Source organism: Leptonychotes weddellii, chromosome 4, assembly GCF_054177405.1.
Source record: "Leptonychotes weddellii isolate Sample4059 chromosome 4, ASM5417740v2, whole genome shotgun sequence".
Taxonomy (NCBI): domain Eukaryota; kingdom Metazoa; phylum Chordata; class Mammalia; order Carnivora; family Phocidae; genus Leptonychotes; species Leptonychotes weddellii.
In genome coordinates, this window is record NC_138372.1 from 122100190 (window position 1) to 122107699 (window position 7510).

The 7510-nt window shown below is 43.5% G+C and overlaps 1 long non-coding RNA gene across 1 annotated transcript; it reads right to left on the reverse strand.

The window, feature by feature from the left end:
- Positions 1-3029: 3029 nt before the first annotated feature.
- On the reverse strand, positions 3030-5032 carry LOC145721137 (uncharacterized). Its single transcript, XR_014144599.1, has 3 exons — positions 4970-5032; positions 4500-4546; positions 3030-3045 (listed from the first exon to the last, which is right to left on the reverse strand). It is a non-coding gene; the product is annotated as an uncharacterized LOC145721137 (long non-coding RNA).
- Between the last annotated feature and the right edge of the window lie 2478 nt (positions 5033-7510).

A 7510-nucleotide genomic window follows, 5' to 3' on the forward strand; every position in this document is an offset into this window, starting at 1 on the left:
ATGCAAAAGCAAAAAGATCAGATTATAACTTCTGTTGACATAGTATTTGAGACAATAAATGATGTGGATCTTTGAGAATCAAAGCAATCAGAGAGTACATTATTTTGCAAAATAGTTTTGGTCAATGTTTTTAATACTTGGAGTCTAAGGAGGGTTGGCTGTGATGATGGCCATCCACTACACAAAAGTCCATAACACGAATCCCATCATAGACAGCGCAGGGGCAAAGCTATTAAGAAATATGCTTGTAGAAGGGATCGACAGAACCGATCTCTTGAAATGATATCCAGCTTTAACCATAGTAGTTTCTACTGGAGTCATAAAAGCATTGTTTTCTTCTTTCACAATAATTTATTCTAAACCAGGAAGCCATTTGAGAATAGAAGAAAAAAAAACAAACCCAAGAATGTTCATTGTTCTACTCAGATGGAGACTCCTCAGTGAAGAAAACAAAGACAGTTAACAGTATGTTCATTTATAATACTTCTCGGCAGGCTTCCCTGGCCAGTCTGACTTCCCACTGTTTCCCCAAGTAAATGCTAGTGCTCTGGACATGCTGATGGAGCCACGGCCGTAGTTCTCAAAGTGCCATTTCCCGGACCAGGAGCATCAGCATCATCACTAGGGAATTTGCTGGAAATACAACTTGCCACACCTCACAGCAGACCTACTAAATCAGAAATGCTGGCGAGGCGCCCAGGGACGTGTATTGTGACAAGTCCCCTGGATGGTTCTGATGCTCTCTGAAGTTTGAGAACGACTCGTCTTCAGCACGCAGCCCACCTGATGCTCACTCCACTCGTTTTTCCTTCCTGCTAGTATTTTAAATCCCAGTCCTCCTCAAGTCTGGCCCAGCTATCTCATCAAACTTTGGCAACTTCCTTACTTGAAATAGCATTTAACATTTCCATACCACAATTAAGTATTAGCTATATCCGATGTGATTTGAGCATGCTGTGTCTTATATTGCCCTCTAAATCTTTTCTTACCCATATCTGTTTTATCGTTTCAACTGAACTGAAAGCCTCTTGAAGGCAGGAACTATGTCTTATTTTACTTATTTTATTTATTTTAGCACCTGTCCGTGCTTATGCCCTTTTCTTCTTCCCACCAACTTCCATGTATCCAAATTCTACCTATTTTTCAAGATTCAGCTTAAATGGCATTTTCGATTACCTTCTCTGTATATAAGTATTTTTCCTTCCTTGGAAAAACCGTAACTTCCTATCTTTTTCATTTTCTGCTTCATATTACAGCCATTCATTTGTGTCTTATCTCTCTCAGCATTGAAGTTGGAGATAATTATTCTAAACCACCCTTTTTAAAGAAAGAAATTTAGCATGCCTCAGGCTAGACATGTATAATTAGTTTATGTTCCCCCAATATTTATGACTCTGATTATTGGTAATCCGACGATTTACGTAGGAAGTAGCTCTCACATTTCAGAGAGATACAGATACTGTATTTCTCCTAGGCACACTGGGGGTCTGGACCGGGGTCTACTGCGGGTCTGGACCGGGGTCTGAGCGCTGGAGACAATTGTCACAATTTGTGTGGTCTAATAAGCGGTCTCAGAAGATTAGACATGAAGTAATGGGAATCTGCAGGAAATCAAGCCATAAGGAAACCAGGGCGGCTTGAAGTCACATCGGTAAGGAAGAAAAGAGCCTCACCCCGGGGTAAGGACCAGTGGCAGAAGGCTTAATTGTTACCATGTCGTGGTGTGAACCCACCGTGTCGCTGCCTGAGCTAATGGGAACCTGATGCAGCCGGCTTCCGGAACCCCGCCAGTCTTAACTTCAAACACAGGCAGCCCATCCTGCAGGACCAGGCAGGCTGGAGTCCCAGGTTTCTTTCCTCTCCAACAAGAGTACCTCCCTGCCCGCAGCCCCACGGGCCCCATCCCAAAAATGGGCTCCGCCCGCCCCTGGGCCCTGGCTGGGCTTTGGGACCACCCCTCCTGTTTTCCCCATTTCACACTTCATTCTAACCTTGCCCCCTCCCTCCAGGAAAGTCTTTCAGACTCATCTCAGTAGCCTCCAAGAGCCTCTGACTGTTTGCAGACCCAGGAGTGAGAGAACATTCACAGGTCACTTGCCAGCAAATCCGACTGGGCCAGTGACCGGCAGGAGGGCAACAGGGTCTGCAGATGCCCGTAGTGAGATCAGGTATTGAGAATTCATCCTTGATGGGAATGGGCAATGCCAGCAGAGAGAATCCCTGAGGCAGCAGAAACCATAGGGGTCTGTTTGTCACGTTCCTACCTGTGCGTTTCACTTGTTTTGCTGCTGGGAAAATGCCAAACAAGCAGGCACAGAATCCTTCCATTTCTGTGACGGCAAAAGTGTTTACAGTCCCTGGTGTTTGGGGTCAGCCCAAAGCCCAAGGCAGGCAAGCATTATACCAGCTCTCCTCTCTGAGGAGGAGGGGTGTTCTGGAACTTAAGGCTTCCTGGGGGCTCTTATTCGGACTCCAATTCCCACAGGCAGCCTTGGTGGTTTTCCTTTGCCGAGATTTCTAAAGTTCCCTTTTTTACATCCCTTATCGACATGTAAACTCCACACTAGGGTGAAAAGGTAGGTGTTTAAGACAGACTGCAACAGCTGGGATAAACTGCCTCTTAAAAGGCTGTCTTAATGAAATGCATCTCTTTATATTTGGGGCATTTGTAAGCAGAATGGGAATGAAACCCGAGAAGATTATGTGATAACCAGACTATATCCTGTCAAGAGAGAGAGTGTTTCTCCAATAACACAAAGATGAGCTTCTAGATAGCTTACCAGATAGCCGCCTTCCGCCCAGCGTCTCCCATCGTAAATCTGCATTCTTACTCAGGTTTTTTGTAGATTTTTGAGGATAGAGCTCATTTCCCTGGAGAGACAGGCCTAAGGAAAGATCTGGAATTCCTCCAGTTAAAAAAAGCCACCATTCTGCTTAATCAACATTTGCTCCATCAGAATCAATATCCTGCAGAGGGTGGTTTTCATTGTTCTAAAGTCTGTTTGCAGGTGGCAGGGCAAAGATTCGGTTCGTGATAAAGATTTGCTGAAAAGGAAAAGAAAATATTCCTCAGAATAGCAAACAAGCCTCCCAAACTCTCCTTTTACAAATGAGCTTCCTTTTGTGAGATACTCTGCCTGGTTTTGCACCCTCAAGAAATCTCAGTAACCTGACAACGCGTCTCTTCCCAGAGTGATCTAATTCTTTCTCACTGACAGGGCTCAGCCCTTTACTAGGCATCTAATAAGTTAGTGGTCCTCTTCAAACCTTAATTTATCTTTAATACTAGTTCCCTACCCTGCAGTTTGTAAACGAAAAATAGTATGTGCGAAATGACCTAGCCCATGCTGGACACGTCGCAACAAGTTCCCTGCTCTACCTGATTTAGCCACAGAACGGAGAGGAGGCGGACAGGCTAGAGAATCTGAACTGGGTTCAAGTTCTGGCTGCTTTACTTTTCAATGCCCTTAGCCTGGCATCTTCCCTGAATTTCAGTCTCCTCATCTATAAAAAGAGGATAATGACATCTCTCCTCATTTCAGAGAGGGTTGATGAGAGCCTAAGGAACAATATAAATCTTGTAATAGACATTTGTATATTTATAAACTGTAAAGCACATAAATCTTGTTAATTATAATAATTAATTTCTTCACAATTGAATACAATACATTGAATACTACTGAAACCACAAATACCCTGAAGAGAACAAAGAAAAATATTTCTTAGAAAGCAAGTATGGTTATCTTGTTCTAGTTTTGACTGGTTTTGTTAGAAGGCTTACTCCTTTTGAGGAAGGCTTTTCTTTTTTTTTTTTTTAAAGATTTTATTTATTTATTTGACAGAGAGAGACACAGCGAGAGAGAGAACACAAGCAGGGGGAGTGGGAGAGGGAGAAGCAGGCTTCCCGCCAAGCAGGGAGCCTGATGCAGGGCTCCATCCCAGGACTCTGGGATCATGACCTGAGCCAAAGGCAGACGCTTAACGACTGAGCCACCCAGGTGCCCCTTGAGGAAGGCTTTTCTAGAGAAGTTGCGCCAACTGAGATCACAAGCACATGCGCTCTTGAGCTACAAGGAGGAAATCCAGAACATGAAGGTCTCCCGCAGTTCAAAATACACGGATACCCAAATAATTCATGAAACTCCCTTTGAGTGGAAGATTATTTGTGTTCATGGCACTCATCTCTCTCTGTTTGGGCTCCCTTGGCTTCAGGAAAGAGACCATGGTACTCCAGGGCCCAGCGTAGGTGGAACAGCTGGAGACCCTCCCAGCCCCCTGGTGCCACAGCTTATCAGTGTTGACGGACAGAATACATAAGGCCCTGCCTGCCTTGCTGACCAAACAGAAAACACACTTCTTGGGATTTCTACCGGGCTCTACTCTTCTTGCCAAGGAGAGAGAAATTTCATTTATGACACTGAAGTAGGAAGCAATCAATGCATTAATGTCAAGGGGCAAATTCCATCCCTGGACCTCACTACCCTAATTCTATTGCTTACCCAATTCTCAGGAGCTGCATAGTCTAACACAGTCAACTTTTCATCACCTTCAAAGGAAATAGCATAGATTTTTATGAAAATCATAGGCACACAGGGCCCTCTTTTCGATTTAATGAAGAGAAGTCTGAACAAACTGTGAATTGAAGAATATCCATAGTCGATAAAACAAATACATATGATATAAATGAATTTCCACTCACACCCCACAACCCAAGATTAATCATTTTAAAAGAAGTTAATCTCTGTAAATTTTGACTTGGGGTTGAAGAGTTCAGATTTCCAAATACATATATAAGATATGTGACAAGGTTTTAGTGGAATGTACTGCTTGTGTTAAGTTCATTTATATCTCAAACGAGAAAATATGCATAACCCTGAAGAAGCCTGAGTATACTTTCTCATAAGATTAATAAGTAAAAATCAATCAATTCATTTTTCCTTCATTCCGTAAGTATCTGGTGAGCACTTACAGTACGCCACGCGCAGTGCTTGTAACCGAACACACGTTGATGCGTCAAACAGACTTGGTCCCTACCCTCAGCATTGGCGTTCTGATATGAGAACAGCGTGTGCAGCTTCACTCCCTTTGGTCTAAGGAAGGAGACACTGGTATGAGAAAACTATCTTCACACTCATGGTACCTTCCACCTTCCACTGGACCCATAGGTAGGAAAGACTCTATGCTGTCGCTTGTCAAAGCCAATCGAAGGCTGTCAAAGCAGCCTGCCGTAACCATTAAGAGCACCAGCTCTGGAGTCAAACTGTCTGGGTTGAATATTGGCCTCCACTGTCTAGTTGTATGCTCTTTGGCAAGATACTTGATCTCCCTGTAAATCTGTTAAATAAGAGCCGTATCAATACTCACCTCATAGGGCAACTGTAATGATCAAGTCAAAACATATAAAGCGGTTAGAACAGTGCCTGGAAAAGAGCAGGTGCTCAATAAATGCTGGCAATTGTTATTCCTATCTGACCTCATCCCCCATCAGGGCTCCACACGCAGCCTGGGCTCCAGGCAGGATGACTTCCGTTCTTGACATCTGCCACAATGTCCCTTGCCTGCCCTCTCCCTACAACCCCTCCATGCTTGCACATGTGGTATTCCACCAGCCTTGGTAACCTTAGTGTGTCTTTTGTTCCCAGCAAATTTTCCTGTATCCTTCAAGGTTCAGCTCAAGCTCACTTCCTCTGGGAAAAATCTCCTTACCCCTGAACACCAGCAGTTGGGTGCCCCTCCGTCAGCTCTGCTAGACGAACAGCTGTGCATAATTCTACTTCTCCAAAGCACACCGGACTCGAAGTGCTTGTGTGTTCCATCCCGCCAGATGGAGGCTGCTATGAAGCCATAGGAGAGACTCGATCAATGTTTGTTAAATGAACACATGAATTAGTGAGTAAGTTGATGGAGAAAAAGAAGCAAGCAAGGAAGGAAGGAAGGGAGGGAGGGAGGGAGGGAGGCAGGACGCCTGGAACAACCTAATTGGGACACTTAATTGTAACATGTGGAGCAGGCAGTGAGATAAGCAAACTGAAAAGGCCCGAGCCTGATGATTATTGCCTCCTCCAGACTCTACAGGGGTCAGCCATTGGAGTGAAGATACAAGGGCAACCAGAGATAGAGCTAAAAACATAGGGAGCAGCTAACTTTTTATATGACTTTACCCTCCACGAACTCTGACCACACCAGAGACCTATAAGCAGTCTTAGGATAGCATCTGCACCAAGCCTCTGTCTTTAAGCAAAGAATCCCTGCATTTCTCAAGAGGGATGGTTACCCATAGCTTTTTTCAGGTCTGGAAAGTGCACAGTTCCCCTTGGTAGCACTTGCTTCAGGATACTTCTCAACAGAAATGACCTTTCTTAAGCTGCAATTTAAGCCCATGATTGCTGTCCTCAAAATTAGTTCACTTTTCAATCTCTGGTTCACCAACAGCACAACATTTTGATTAACTATTCGCACTCCCAATCAAAAAATGAAATAACTTTCCAATGCCAAAGACCCCAGGCACATCAACATTTTCCAAACACTCACACGCCAAGAGGGGAGAGGGAAAATAATTATGTTTGAATATCCTATAGACTGGAGATCTATAATAAAACAAAAATCACTGAGGACTCGCTCATTGAGATCTCTGAAAAGGGCAGGCATTGTGTTCATTGGTGTAGAAATTTCAACTAGCAAGAGCTCTTAATTTCCCCAATCTGAATAGAAACAATTAGATGTTAGAAAAACAAAGTATAGTTTTTCAAGTTTCAAAACGGAGCTCTCCATATCCTCTCATTTTCCTCTCTCACCTTTCTTCACCTCCCTCATGTGAACTCGCTTGGGGCGTATAATGAGCTATACCCATATCTTGATGTCTGCTGCCCAAGGCGATCTGTTTCCATTTTCAGGAATAAGACTTTCTGATCACTTTCCTTAAAATAGATTCATTCTCATACTCACTTATTCATTCAGCAATTATTTATTGGCCTAGGGCAGACATTCAACTAGGCAAAGGGGATAAAACACTAAGCACAATCTGCCCTGTGCCCTGGGAACGTTTTGACTAATTGATGATTTCCTGGTGGGAGACGATCTGCATGTATGTACCTAACTTTAAATGAAAAATGTACTGTTGAAAATATTTCACAAGAATTGAATTTTTTTTTATAAAATTAAATTTTTGACAAAATGAGAAACTTGCATCCAGTGGCATTGTATCTAGAATACAGTAGGTACTCTGTAAACATCCTTTTTTTTTTCCCCTACCTTTGAAATTCAAGTCATGTTTTTTTGTTTTTTTTTTTAAAGATTTTATTTATTTATTTGAGAGAGAGAGAATGAGAGACAGAGAGCATGAGAAGGAGGAAGGTCAGAGGGAGAAGCAGACTCCCTGCTGAGCAGGGAGCCCGATGCGGGACTTGACCCCGGGACGCCAGGATCATGACCTGAGCCGAAGGCAGTCGCTTAACCAACTGAGCCACCCAGGCGCCCGAAATTCAAGTCATGGTTAAGATGAATTTGGGGT